This window comes from Pseudopodoces humilis, chromosome 12 (genome assembly GCF_049639895.1).
Source record: "Pseudopodoces humilis isolate 2021_Gansu_Grassland_sample_001 chromosome 12, ASM4963989v1, whole genome shotgun sequence".
Taxonomy (NCBI): Eukaryota; Metazoa; Chordata; class Aves; order Passeriformes; family Paridae; genus Pseudopodoces; species Pseudopodoces humilis.
Genome location: NC_142211.1, coordinates 11,434,228 through 11,448,556, shown reverse-complemented (window position 1 = coordinate 11,448,556; position 14,329 = coordinate 11,434,228). Strand labels below are relative to the sequence as shown.

The 14,329-nt window shown below is 42.7% G+C and overlaps 1 protein-coding gene and 1 long non-coding RNA gene across 8 annotated transcripts in view; one reads left to right on the top strand and one right to left on the bottom strand.

Moving 5' to 3' along the window:
* Positions 1-202: 202 nt before the first annotated feature.
* On the bottom strand, positions 203-6,092 carry LOC148183372 (uncharacterized). The gene is made up of 3 exons (XR_015773614.1): positions 5,953-6,092; positions 3,516-3,698; positions 203-1,500 (listed from the first exon to the last, which is right to left on the bottom strand). It is a non-coding gene; the product is annotated as an uncharacterized LOC148183372 (long non-coding RNA).
* The window catches only part of LOC148183369 (spindlin-Z-like), a 162,349-nt gene continuing 154,008 nt past the window's right edge, over positions 5,989-14,329 (top strand). For 2 of the 7 annotated variants that reach the window (XM_088061546.1, XM_088061545.1), the window contains exon 1: positions 5,989-6,772. The gene's annotated coding sequence lies outside the window, so the exon portion shown is untranslated. Of the gene's footprint in view, positions 6,773-7,137; positions 7,249-14,329 lie in introns of those variants that run through there. The other 5 variants (XM_088061540.1, XM_088061541.1, XM_088061543.1 and 2 more) reach the window with 4 other exon arrangements.

Below are 14,329 nucleotides of genomic sequence, written 5' to 3'. Positions count from 1 at the left end.
GTAAAATAAAAAACATCAAATGGTCAAAGTGAAACCTAAATGAATTACAATGTGATGAGGTTAGAGACCCAGATTTTTGGGGTCATGGTATAATATAGCTAGCCTCCCTTTTACTCCAAGAGCAGCTGCTGCTAAAAGCTTGTCAACACTAAAAGAGCTAGCTTGTTAGACCAGGAAAGAACTGAACTTCACATCAACAGTGTTAAGTGAACTTTCAGCTGATGTGAGGGGTGTATGTCACGCCATATTGCAAAATCAAGATGCAATTGATTTCTTGCTCTTAGCACAAGGACATGGTTATGAAGAGTTTAAAGGTATGTGCTGTTTAAACCTTACTGATCATTCAGTTTCAATCCACAAACAACTAAGACAGCTACAGAATGGGTTACATGCCCTGAAAGAGGATAGTGACCCCATTGGAAGTTGGTTCGCCAGCTGGGGCATCACTAGATGGTTGAAGTCTCTTGTGCTGAAAGGAGGACAAATTTTACTTATAGTATTAATAAGGATAGTTTTCAGTTGTATGTTCTCTTGTCTCTGTAAAAATGTAAAACGAATCGTGTCTAAAGCCTGGCTTGTGCAAAAAGAGAAACGGGGAATTGTAGTAAAACACTTTAACAGAGTAAAAGCATGATATTTTAGTAAAAGCCTTTCTGCACAAGCCAGCCTTTGGTATAAGCGATGATATTAAAAGTAGTGTCCTTGAAACTCTCCTGAAGCAGCGAGAATGCAAGAAAAACAATAGTCTTGTGTATTGGGGAAAGAATGTAAACCATATGTATTAACCAATAGTAGCTTGCTAAGCCCGCGGACCCTATCTGACCCTATAATAGTGTGCTAAAGATAGAAATAAACGATGTTCGCCATACTTCTGTGAAGACTCGGCTGAATAGTCTGAGTGGTTTCTCAACAGATCAATATTGATATTTTGGTAAATTAGTGCAACTACACAGTTGAGACATCATTTGACTCCTCCAGTTCTATCTTTCTCAGAGTGCTCCCCCCAAGTGTGTTTTTCTCTGTGGAAACTGGGCCTGGGGTGGAGTTCCCTCATGTCTCAGGGGAGGTCCCTGCACTTTTGGACAGCTTAGTACCCTCACCCCAAACATCACCCTATTGCAAGAGTGCAGACAGAAAAACAAATTGGCACGCCAAAAACTTACTCTCATAGGATCCGATGAAAATTGTGATTCTAAATTTACTGACTGGCCAAATAATCAATGGGTCGCAGTGTCCAACTTCCTTCAGTGGGTGGCCGCGTCAAAAAGCCTGGATGAGATTTCACATTTGGCATGTTGGCTTACTAAACAGGCCAACAGAACCTCTAAAGCACTCAGCACCCTCCTCAAAGATGAAGAGACAAGCAGGCATGCCACCTTGCAAGATCGTGTAGCAATTGACTTTCTCCTGTTAGTCCATGGACACGGCTGCCAGGACTTTGATGGTCTCTGCTGCTTTAACTTGTCAGATCATAGCCAGTCCATCTCCAGGAGCATCCAGCTGCTCAAAGAAGATATCAAAGTGTTTCAGACCAAGAAAAACCCCAGATGGTTTATGAATTTTTTTTGACACTTGGGACTAAGAGGCTGGGCTGCCTCCTTCCTTAATAGTGTGTTGTAGATTCTTTTGGTTATTGGTATTGTGTTGATTATGTTTTCATGTTTTCTACGTTCTTTTAAGAAAGCTGTTGGAGAAGCCTTTTTAATTAATAAAATAGGTAGTTGTGGAGGGCGGTGAGCCGACCAGTGGTGTGGCCGCTCTCCCCTGGAGGGGAAGCCCTTAGGATTCAGCTTGCCACTCTCCCCCGGGAAAGAAACCCTGGTTAATAGCCCTCAAAGTAGTGGTGAGCAAAAGAAGTCACCTCCCAGCATGCTTGCAGCCCATGTAGATTCTAGGTATCTCATTGGTTCTCCCCCTTTGCCCTGCCCCCGTCCCTCCGGGATATAAATCTCTGTTTTCTCTGAATCCTTAGCTATTTGTTCTGTGATTTCTTGGAAGAAAGAGCTGATTAAAAACCTCCTGAGAGATCTATTATGATAGCTCAGTCTCTTTCTTCTGTGTTGCCTTGAAGAGTTTTATTTCACTCAAAAGCCCTTCTAAGGGCTCAGAGGTGGAATCACAGAAGTGGCTGCAGAGGTTCCTGGGTTTCCAGGACGTCCTCTTCTTGGCATGCATCCCTCAGATAGTTGCAGCACCTAACTACTACACCCATCTGTGTCACTTTTTGACAATTTTCCCCCCTTAGGGGTAAAATTCAAGGTGGGTTGAAAGGCCCCTGTGTCTATCAGGAAACAGCTCCTCTCAATTCTGACCCACCTTAAAAGTTAGCAAGGGCTCCAGTGTGGTGGGTCGCTGGTATAATGGGAGGCCCTGACACCGTTAACAATCTGTCTCCATTATCCTCTGGACTTCCTCCTCCTGAAGATCCAGCTCTCTACAGACATTCCTGCTTCCAATGTCCCTCTGCCCTACAGATAACAGACTGATTCTTTCCCAGCTGCTGTTTGGGTTTGCTCTCCCCTGCTGAGGAGGGAATGCTTCTGCCACTTCCTTGTGGCCAACCCCATCCCTTCTATCCCAGGGGACCTCTTGGGTCCTGTGGTTTATCTGTCTGGGGCCGTGAAAACTCTGCTATCATCTTTGCCTTTGCTTTTTCCTCATCCCTTCTTACATACGCTTGCTGTATCTTTCTAACCAGTTCATCCAGGGACTTATTCTGTTCTTTCTCTAGTCCCCTTGCTACTGCCTGTGGGTACTCATTTTCCCACAGCTCAAAACCACTCATTTTTCCAGTGAGCCAAACAAAATCCTTAAAAGAAAATCCTAATCCTTTCATGTACAATCCGCATTTCCCAGATAGGTCTTCCTCCTTCTCTTTGTGCTCACTCTCTTTATCACACACTGTATACCAGATCCAGTCCCTGTCCTGCCACAGTGTCCAAATGGCTCCTCCCCCCTGGCACTTCTGGCAGGCACAGCCGACAGCACCACAGGCGGCCGGGGCGTCCTGCAGCCTCATGGGGGCCAGCTGCCACTGTTACTCCTGCCCGGGGGTGGTGGGGTCAGGCACTACCTGAAGCTGAGCCTTGGCAGCCCCACAGCCCCCACAGGCCCCCAGCCCGTGCTCCTGGTCCCACACTTATGCGTCTGGTCCTGCTGCTCCTTGCCTCAACCATATCTCTCTACATTCCCCTTCAACTAATCTTTTCTCAACATATCAACACTATTTGTCCATCTCCTGTTCTCAAGACTCCTTGTCAACTCCCCTTATTGCCCCCCTGGGCATGGATTGTCAAGATCCTTTCTCAACTTTCCTTTATTGCCCCCTTTAGGCATCCATGTCTTTAATTACTTCTGGAAGAATCTGTAAACCAACTCCACATTCTTCCAATGTATTCTTCAGAGATATTTTGGGATTGTCATCCCTTTTGACGGGGCCCCTTCCCAGCTTTACCTTTGCTATCCTCCATGGGTGCCCTCCCAGGTTTACTCCTTGAAGATCCCATTTTACTCACCAGTGAGATTTTCAGTGGTCCTTCCCTGTGGACTCTTCACGGATCCCCCTGTTCCGCCACTCGTCTGTCTCCTGGACTGTCTCAAGAACCCAATCAATTGCCCGGTGCCAGCCACCACCAAGGGGAGCTGATCACTGAAACTGGGTGAGGTGTGCCTTCAGCTCTGGTCGCTGCCTGCCGCTTCTGGACGGTGGAAATATCCCAGAAAAGAGCCCCCAAATTGTTAGGAAAATTAATCCACAAACACCAGAGGTTTATGTCCATAAAGGAGACAGAGCAGCCCTGTAACTTTATTAGAATAAAGGGAGAGGTCATGGGCATTTCCCATGGAGTCTCTCAAACTGTTAGAGGACACAGCTTCCTTTTTATCCTAATTTCCTGGCCATATTTCTCTCTTTCCCCATTGGCTGTGGTACTTGAGAGGTACAGACTTCCCGAATCAACAAATAGACTTCCTTTCTAATGTGTACTCCCCCCTTTTTCTTTTTCCTTGTCTCTGTTCTTTTTCTCTAAATATAGAGATTTAGTACAGTCTTGAGTGAATAACAGTCTGTGTCAATTAGTGGAATTCCTATGGAATTTATGGTTTCCCCCCATTGCTTCTTTCATGTCTCCATATCTGGCCTTATCTACCATCAGGCGCACAGTTTGTTTGTGAAGACACCTCCTTCTCATTCCTTTCACTTCCAACTGGAACTATTTTATTTATTTAATTTACATCACCTGAATTTGAAACTTATTTATGTTTTATTCAAATTGCTAAAAGATAGGTTGGTTCCTGCTGGCATAATAAATTTAATCAGTTGTAACCACGTCAGAAAGGAAACACATTGGAAAAAGGCTTCTGTTTCTGTTGACTTTAAATAATTCCTGTGATAGCTCTGTAGTAGCTTGCTTGAAAAAGAGAAATTAGACAGGTGTCGCACTATTGGGAATGGCGAGAAGCATGACATGGACTCTCTTGTGAGTTGAACAGGAGAGCCTAAGGTTTATTACCTCAGATCTTCTTTTATAGACTGATGCGCGAAAGTACAGAAAGGTAAAACTCTTATTGGTTAGTGAACTAACACATTACCATCATTGGTCAGTGGGGTACACCACCCCTTGACCTTCTCTCACAAGAAAACAAGAAACTGACAAACAACACCTGCAAGGCTGTCTTCTATCTCTGAGGATTGTTTTAATTCCTCCTTATAATTTCCCAGGCCACTTTCTCAGGTGAGACTGAGAAAGTTATGTGGCCTACTTTTCCACAGGCACTGTGCTCCCTGCTTTTGCTCATATTTAGCATCCATAGACAGGTAGCCAGATAGTTATCTCAAACAGATAATTGCTTCTTTAAAGTTACATTAAAGCAAAAGTGGTATTTGCATTTAAATATATTAATTGAAGATCAAGATCAGAATCAGGACATCATTCCTCCCTCAAATTCAGATCAAGCAAACATCTAGCCAGTTGATTTCCAAGGGTTCTTGATTCTACCATCAAATCAAGAGGGCTGAGGTTTTTTTTCATCAGTTAAAGCTGTTTCTCTTAAATTTGCAAGGATATCAAGAAAGCAAAATTTTCTGGGACCAGAGGGAACCTGGTTTTCACACAAAGCTACTCAATAGCATTCAAAGCTTCTGTAAGAGTTCAGCCATTTTATTTCTAACCAAACTCGGTGGTACTTCAAAGCATCCAAAAAGGCTAGGAAGTTTATGTACAGCTGCGGCCAGTACCTCCTGCTCCTGATCTCTGGTAATATGGTTAGCATAACTAATGCCATTTTGTAAGGTAAATGGCCATTCTCTGTGACTGACCTGATCACATATCGGTCCCTTTTTGCCTCCTCAAGGTCTTGAAGGTCCTTCACACTATGCAGACTTCTCCCTTTCCTTATTCGCCTCCAGATTTTTGGGCACCATGCTGACTTCTCCCTGCCTTACTGGCTTTAAAGGTTCTGAGGCACCTGGTCAAATCTTTATTTTCATTTCTGGTAGGCATGATATAAATTATTGAGACCACACAGTCAATAGGAGCTAAGAACATTATTAATGTATAATTGCTGAATCATTATCTGGAGACCCAAGACCCCTACTAAGGGCAAGTGATCAACTAAATTAATTTTTGCAAGAACAGAGGTTTCTTATATGAAGGATCCATATCTAAGAGAAACATGAATTGCCGATGCCTAATAAATTTGCAGAAGTTAATGATGGAAACATTTAGATTAACAGATAAATCACAAGGATGCTGACAGATAGTTATACTGCACTACCTACAAAATACATTTCTGTAACATATGTTACTATGCTGTACCAAGTTTATGATTAGGCAATTAGAAATCTGCATTAGTAGATGGATGATTCATATCATACCCTTGTAGCATAAGGTATAAACCCCCTAAAATCCCTTGTTTGGCTGAAACATCTCATGCACTTGAATTAATACATACCTTTGTAATTCTATACTTTGCGTCCTAGCCTCTCTCCTCAGTCGTCACTGGCCAAATTTGTAACACAGGGTATCCATAGCTGATTTTCCTTTCTTATGATGGCTTACACATTTTCTTTCCTATGATGGCGAGAGAGCAGTGTACAGCCACTGGCTCCCAAGGCCTGTTTAAGGAAGCGGTACCGCTACCAGAAAGCACTGTGGCCATTTCACGAGGCAGCACTAGATCCACCGCGGTGGGTGGGTAGATGGGAGGGGAAAGACGGACATTCACCGCCCCAGAGCCTAGTGGCCTGAATTTGGAGAAGGGCTAACAGACAGCGAAGTGGAGACAAGCGCACACCACTCTCCTCTACGACGCCACTCTCCTCAACGGAGCGCCGAGACAGCAGTGGAGGTAAAGGAGCGCCTGCGCAATAACGAGTAGCGGTGGACTAAGTAGAGGATTGCTTCCTGCACTCCTGTCGCAGTTCGGAATTTGCAGTACGCCTGCGTGTTGGTGGAGGGGAAGAGGGCGGTGTCCGGTCCCGTGTTTTGAACGTCTCGATGCGGGCAGCTCACTATTTGGCAGGAAGGTGAGGAGGCCTCTATCCTGGTGGTAGAGTTCGCGAACGGAGAGGAGGATCCAGATGTAGCAGAGGCGAATTGGAGGCAGCAGTGGTGACTGCAGAGTGGGACAAACGAAACAAGGGGCGCAGCTCCCCATACTGCTGCCGCAGAGAATCCGAGTGGCCTAGTGAGACAGGAGGGCTGTTGCGGCTGCAGTCCTAACGCTTCTAGACTATCCTCTTGGCACTCCCAGGCGCCCTTTCGCCCAGCAGGTGAGTAGTGAATGCGGGGGAAGGGAAAGGAAAGCGCAGCCTAGGACCGGGTAGAACCGGAGGGAGTCGCTGTTCGTAGCTTTCCCTCCCCTCCTCCTTCCCTGCGGCTGACGTTATTTATATACTTGCGGTGTTCCGTCTCTGTTAACCCTTCTTTCTTCAGCGTCTGCCTCAGCAGCCCACCTAAAAGGCGCGGGAGGCGGGCGAGAGTGGGGGCCCTCGGACTCCCTTCCCACGTAGCGCCCCGACTCTTTGGCAACCACCACTCTTTTAGGCTCTGGGGGACTGCTACTCTCGTTTGGCATGGGCCCCTCCCGGTATCAACCCCGCCCACATCGCGTCCGTTGGAGAGGAAGGGGTTGCAGCTGCACGTTCCCCCTTCCTCTCTGTGGATCTGTTGTACTGTGGGCTGGGGCCCACTAAGGGCCTCCCAGCAGATAAGCCTCTCTGTCGATAGTGCACGTTAAGGGAGATAGGTATGTCTCTGACCTGTCATCTATTGGCTCCCCTCATGAGAAAATGTGGTGAAGGGGACGTGAGGGTGGTGGCCGGGCTCGACCGTGCCTTAGTAGCCAAAGGCTGGAGCTATGAAAGTTGCTAACGCGTCGGGTTGGCAGCACTGGAGTTGCACACGCCACCGCTGGCTGTCCGGGACACTCAAGAGTGTGTGGACGTATGCGTGCGTTTTGCTCGCGGTTTTCTGGGTTTCTTTGTCTGCTGCTGTCGCCGCTTTCCCCTCCTCCCTCGATTCCCTCTCTCCTCCCTCCTCTCTTTTCTTTCCCCCTCCCTTCTTTCCCCTCTCTTCCGGACTCAAAACGCTGCTGCAGCTGCAGATTTGTAAATACTGGACTAACACGCACAATATGGCTGACGTTCGCCCTGCTCCTTCAACGGGGTCTCCTCTTTCTCGCTCTGTCTCCACTGCTTAGCCTCTTCTCCATTTATTCTTTTGTTTCTTCTCATTCATCTCCCATTAAAAAAAAAAAAGAATTCACCCTCCTTATTGCGCCCATGGCGGGATTTCAAGGGTAAGGATCGTCACTTTGGAAGCTTTCTCCTTTTGTTTTGCCGTTTACAACAAAATCCAAACCTAAAATCAGAGGGGGTTTGGGAACCTAGCAAGGCCTGGAGGGAGGGCTAGAATTGGCTGAGCCCTGCTGAGAGAGGCTCGGTTGGAATGCGCATATCTCTTTGGGGAGAGGGGGCTGGTGCACTAAAGTGCTGGTATATATGAAATACTGTATTATGCTTGCAAAATGATCTAGTAATTTCTTTAATTTTGGGATGTAGCTCAGTATAAGGTATCAACTTGGCACAGTCTTATTAAAAAAAACTGAGCTACTTATGTTAGAATAGGCATTGTGTAGTGAAAAAACATAGCATAGGTTTTCTTAGCTTTCTCTATCTCCTTGTCAGTATCTTAAATAGCTCACTGATCACTGGATATAAAACTGAAATTAACAATTTCCAGGTCTCTTTGTGTTGCTAGCTTTCTGTCACAGAATTATTTGCCCTTGTGATGACAATAGTATAAACAGAAGTGTGTTGTTTTTGTTGTTAATAGGAGCATTTTTTCTTAAAAAGGAAAAAGGCATGGCATTATGAACTGAAGTGCGATACTGAACTACACAACATATTTCTGACTTCTAACACAAGAAAAATGTTCAGTTCAGCACCTACCATCCTCATTTATTTAAAGTACCCTCTTCTGACTTCAAAGAAAATAACAGATATTTTATTGGGTGGTTGGGGTTTTTTAATGACATAAAACCAAAATAGCATTTTAATTTACTGGGCATACCTAAAATGCTGGAGAACAGCCTATCTAGGTTGTAAGGATATGAGTACCCAAGGTGCAAAGGATGTAATGCTTTCTATTGCTTTCTAAATATGTGTTACTGTAAATCATAGTCAATCTTTCAGTTTCAAAGTTTATATTTAAAAACACAATCTTTATTCAAAGTATAACCACATTGATAGCCATGGCTTCTATCAGAGCAGTGCCCTAAAGTAATGTCCTAACTTTTCTTTTTGTTTGTTTTTGCTATTTTGCTTTAGAAGCTTCTAGTGGAGGAGCACTGGCATAGCATAGTCATAGTTCTTATTGAGTTAGAAGTAATTACTGCATTTTAATGCTAGAATTAAGTATCATATATTAATACTTTTTAAATTTTTTCCCTTCTGCTTTTTCCTTCCCTGTTAGCAAGTGTTGATTAACTGGAGAAGACAATAAATTATAGGATCAAGTTTACCACAATGTAAAACTTGAGTGGAGTAATCCAAGTTGCATTTTGAAATATGTATTCATGTCATGGCTCCCAAGCCAATTGTAATATTTCTAGATGGAAAAATCTGAGCAAAAGTCTGTAACTTGATATGTCAGTGAATTTGTGCAGCACTCAGTTACTCTAGCTATCATTAACTAATCAAAACATTAGTTAACTAATTTGTATTTTATCCATGAACAGTGTACAATGGGCCTGGCATTGCTAAAATAATTTTCAAGTAATGGTGAAATTATTTAATTGACTAATATACACTACTTATTACTTTTTTTCATGTGACAGTGGTTGGATTTAACCTTCTCTTTTAATCTAAAATGTGAATTTGGTGATGACATGCAGAAATGTAGGAGGTGAATTGATTTGACTATTTGAGAGGTTGAGGAGAATGTTTTCCTATTCTTTGACCATGTTGTAGCTGATAGTCCCCTTGTATTAACAGTGCCAGCTACTTTAATTGAAGTGCTTTGGATTCAGTCCCTGCAGTTCCATTTTCTGGGAGTGATCAGTGGTGTGTGGTAACCTGGCTAGTCTTAATGTTCCTTTCTGGAGGTTTTGGCTTGTTTGATTTTTTGTCAGATTTCTGGGGATCCTATCTGTTTGCTCAAGTTTAAGACTGCTTGTATCTTCAATTTTGGAAATGCTTTAGGATAAAAGTGCTCCAGTAAAATATATTATTAATGTTTAAGGTCACTGGTTGATCTCTCATCCTTCTGTTTTCAGAGTCTTCCTAGTGGTTCAGGGGTAGTCCTGAATACCAAGTTCCCTATGTAACTGGGTATAGCCTATTAAGATGATATTTCCCTCTGAATGTGTACCTCAAAGGCTTTTTAATTCTATCCACTGTATTGCTTGGTGGGTTGTTTTTTTTTGTTTTCCCCACATTACTATTAGGTCAGAACAAGTAATGAATATAGGGAACATGGGTAACTATTCTAAGATTACTGCAATGACTAGGTTATAAAGTATAACCTTACTTAGTAAACTGATGTCTACTACTGGTGCTGCTTCTTAAGGTGATATTGCTTTGCCCAGATGTGGCCAGTCACTTCTAAAATGAAGAAGTAAGCTTGGCATTTTCAGTAGTGTTCACTTGATTCCTTGGAGTGGCTGCCTAGAACAGAGGCTAGACAGAGTTAAAAGAATAAAGTAGGTATTTATTAAAGGCCTTCAATAGATACACCTTAAGCAGCGCAAAAGCCTCACAGAGACTACACCCGAGATAGGGTTTACTGTTGTTAGATATTTACTGTTGTTAGATATATACTGTTGTTAAATGCATACTACTAGTGGATATTTAGTATAGAGACTCAACAAGGTAGAGGCCTTGTCAAATCTCTAAAGGGGGGGGGGAATGATGCCTTAAGTTTTAGCTTTTTATATTTTTCAGATCCTGTACTGCATTAGTGTATAACTCTGAACTCCATATAGTGTTAGTAAGCTCTCTTCACGTTTTGGTCAGACAAAACAATCCTTCCAGGCCTGAGAACCAAGGACACCATCTGCCTCAGGCCCCGAAAAGTATAAATAGAAGTGAATGGGGGGAAGCAAATGGGGGGGGGGGGGGGGGGGAGAAATTACTTCATTACCTGAAGCTATAATTGGACAATCAACCTCTGATATGCAAATAGAGCAAACTTATATCTGTCTGAGAAACTCGTGACCATCGTCCATCTTAGGTGTAGTCTCTGCGAAGCTTTTGCACTGCCCAAGGTGTATCTGTTGAAGGCCTTTAATAAATACCTACTTTATTCTTTTAACTCTGTCTAGCCTTTGTTCTAGGTAGCCACTCCAACAGTAAATATCTAACAGTAAATATCTATTTGATCTAAAGCATACTAAGCTGTGATTATGCTAATTTCTGAAAAAAACCTTCACCTATCTACACCTTAAGTTGACCCCCCTTTCAAAAATATAAATTAATTTTTTCTTTTTTTCAGAACCTGTATTAATCACATTTAAATGTAAAAATGAGCTTTACTAGATCATGACCTCTTACTCCAAGAAGCACAACTGAAAGACATATCAAACATCAGACTTCTGGTCTGCTATGTGTTAAGATCAAATAATAATTTTCAGAACACAAACAGTTTCCTAGTTTAGTATGTATTTTCTTTATTAAAAATTCTTCCCTAGTATGTTCAAAAAAGGTAACTGCACTGTATAATTTCAAACTTGCTGTTGAGATTTTTAAATCTGGAATTTTCCAGCAGCATAGAAGAAAGCGTGTTCTAGAATAGTTCTCTTGATATTTTTTTTTATTGGGTATAATTGGCAAGGTTGGGGTGTAGGGGGAGAATAGTGTGGCTTCACAAGTGACCTATGTGAGAGAAACTTGTTGACTGCCTTGTACTGGTTAGAGTTGGTTCTAGGCAGCTCATCATCAACCCCATTGCAAGTCAAAGATAAGCCAATCAGTAAACTTTGTGGTGCCTCTGTGAAAATAAAGCAAGGGAGGGTGGTAAATGCTGAAAAAAAGGAAGAAAAGAAATAACAGCAGAGCAGAAGAAAGAGAAGACAGAAGACCATGCTGGAACAGGAAGAGAGCAGGAGCTGAAGTGTTAGTCTGAGCAGGAGGTAGGAGGCCTGACTCTAAAGGGACTGCTACCAGTACAGGAACCACCACACACTGACCCAAATTTCCTGAGCTGCCTCTTGCCCCATCAAAGAGACTTTTGTTTGATGATGGGATTGGAGAAAGAACAGAGGGAAGGAGAGATTTTGCAGAGGCAAGGGATGATAAAGTGGATTGAAAGCTGTTTGAATGGCTGGACGCAGAGAGTGGTGATCAGTAGTACAAAGTCTAGTTGGAGGCCAGTAGATAGTAGTGTAGCCCAGGGGTTAATACTGTATTCAGTCTTTTTCAACATCTTCATTAATGGCCTGGATGGATGGGGCAGAGCGTACCTTCAGCAAGGGAGGGAGTGACTGATATACCAGAGAGTTGTGCTGCCACCCAGAGGGACCTGGGCAGGCTGGAGAAATGGGCTGACAAAAACCTCATGAAAATCACCAAAGGGAAGTGTCAAGTTCTGCCCCTGAGAAACAACTTCATGTACAAGTACGTGTGGGGAGCCACCCATCTGGAAAGCAGCCTTGCAGAAAAGGACCTGGAGATCCTGGTGAACACCAGGTTGAACATGAGCCAGCAATGTGCCCTTGTGGCAAAGAAGCCTGCTGTTATGCTTGACTGCATTAGGCAAAGTATTGCCAGCAGGTCAAGGGAGGTGATCCTTCCCTTATATTAAGCACTGGTGAGGTCTCACACAGTGTACTGTGTCCAGTTCTGGGCTCCAGAGTACAGGAGACATATGGACATACTGGACAAACCCCAGTGAAGGGTGACTAAGATGATTAAGGGACTACAGCATCTCACATCTGAGGAAAGATCAAGAGAGCTGGGAATGTTAACCTGAAGAAAATAAGGCTTGGGTAGAATCTTATCTATAAATACCTGAAATATGTAATGAAGATGGAGCCAGACTCTTTTCAGTGGTACACAGGGACAGGACCAGAGGGAATGGGCACACAGTGAAACATAGAAGATCCCATCTGAGCATTAGAAAACACTACTGTGAGGGTGACCAAGCACTGGGACAGGGTGCCCAGAGAGATGGTGGAGTCTCTGTCCTTGGAAATATTCAAAATCTGTCTGGACATAGTACTGGACAACTGGCTCTAGGTGGCCATGCTTGAGCAGGTGAGTTGAACCAGATGACCTCCAGATGTCCCTTCCAACCTCAACCATTCTGTTATTTTGTGATTTCTGAGGGAGAATAAGCATGGCTTTTTGTTTGTTTCAGTAACAGAATTGGTAATAAAAAGATTTTAATTGACAGCAAATTAAATTGATTGAAATTCCCCAAAAATCAGTAAACTTTTTTGCTCATAACACATTTATGTTGTTTTCCTGTTATCCTTTTTCAAATACTGTGTCAAACATAACTAAAATTCAGTACAGTTCTTAGGTTTCTGGTATGCTTAGATAATGGACCACATCATACCAATGAACTTTTTTTTTTTTAGTTCTTCTGTATATCTGTAACTTATCTGGTCTTCAACTTGAATTGTAAAATGTTTGGAGAGTAAACTGTCTTTAAATTTTCTAGGAATTATACAAATAATGAAAATAAGGCTTGGGAAATGTAGGTTGTCTAACACATCTTGTACTCAAAAGACAGCTACATCTGTATGATTTGGGATGGTTGTTTGCCTATCCTGTTCCTTAATCTCCTGTATATTGGGCAGTCATAAGATCTCTGTCTTAATGTTGAAAGAAGACACAAGGTTTCATTAATGGTTGATTTGCCATCAGTGGAACTGCAGTTATAGGATATCTGATCTGTCAAAATATCCACTGACAGGAGTGTCTTCAAAAAACAGCCTAAGAGAAAATTGTCTTTTGCATGGTACAAATACTTTTTAAAAATCTGACTCTTAAATGCTTTTGGAGTTAGGGAATACACAGGTGTTTGACATGTTTGGAAATTAAGTACTTATTGCTTGACATTTTGTGAGTAGGGGGAGCATTCACAAAAGCTACCCTCAGGTCCCATAGAGTCATCTCTACTAAGGAAAATGTTTTTTCTAGAAGGGACTCAAGATAGAAATCTCTCTTGGTCCACTGACTGCTGAGGGCACCTCAGGTGACTACTGGCTTATTTTTATTGCTAGTATTTGCGAATGAAATCTCTTTTGATCTTCTGTGTGTGTCCTCTGTCCCCCTCATTTTATAAGGATAAACATACTTTACTGTTAGGTGTCAACCATAAGACAGAACAAGCAACTTCTCTTCTGGTTTATGTGCTGTCCTAATGACACTGAAATCAGCCAGAATAAACTTTCTAACACAATTTTAAGCATTAGAAAGCTGGCATTTTTTATCTGCATTGAACACACAGAGGATCTCTCCTTAATCTGTGTGTACGATGAGACTTTACAACAAGGTATTTATCCATCATCATACATATTCATTACAGTGTACCTCCTATCTGATACGTAAGCATCACTTTCCTAGAACTAATTTGCATGCATCTGCCTCCTACTGGAAGTCCTTTTATGGTCCTGGAGGGTCTTCAAAAGGGGTCTCTGGTGGTTGTATTCACTGAATGCTTCAATATTAAAGGTGACCTTTCCTTGAACTTTTTCTTTGGGCATGTGCTGTTGCTTCTTGTTACGTAATGTGAAAAAACCTACTGTAGGCCTCTTTATCTGGTTCTCCACTGGTTCCAGATATGTTTATCATCCCGTGTGCATACCTTTACATCCTTTTATC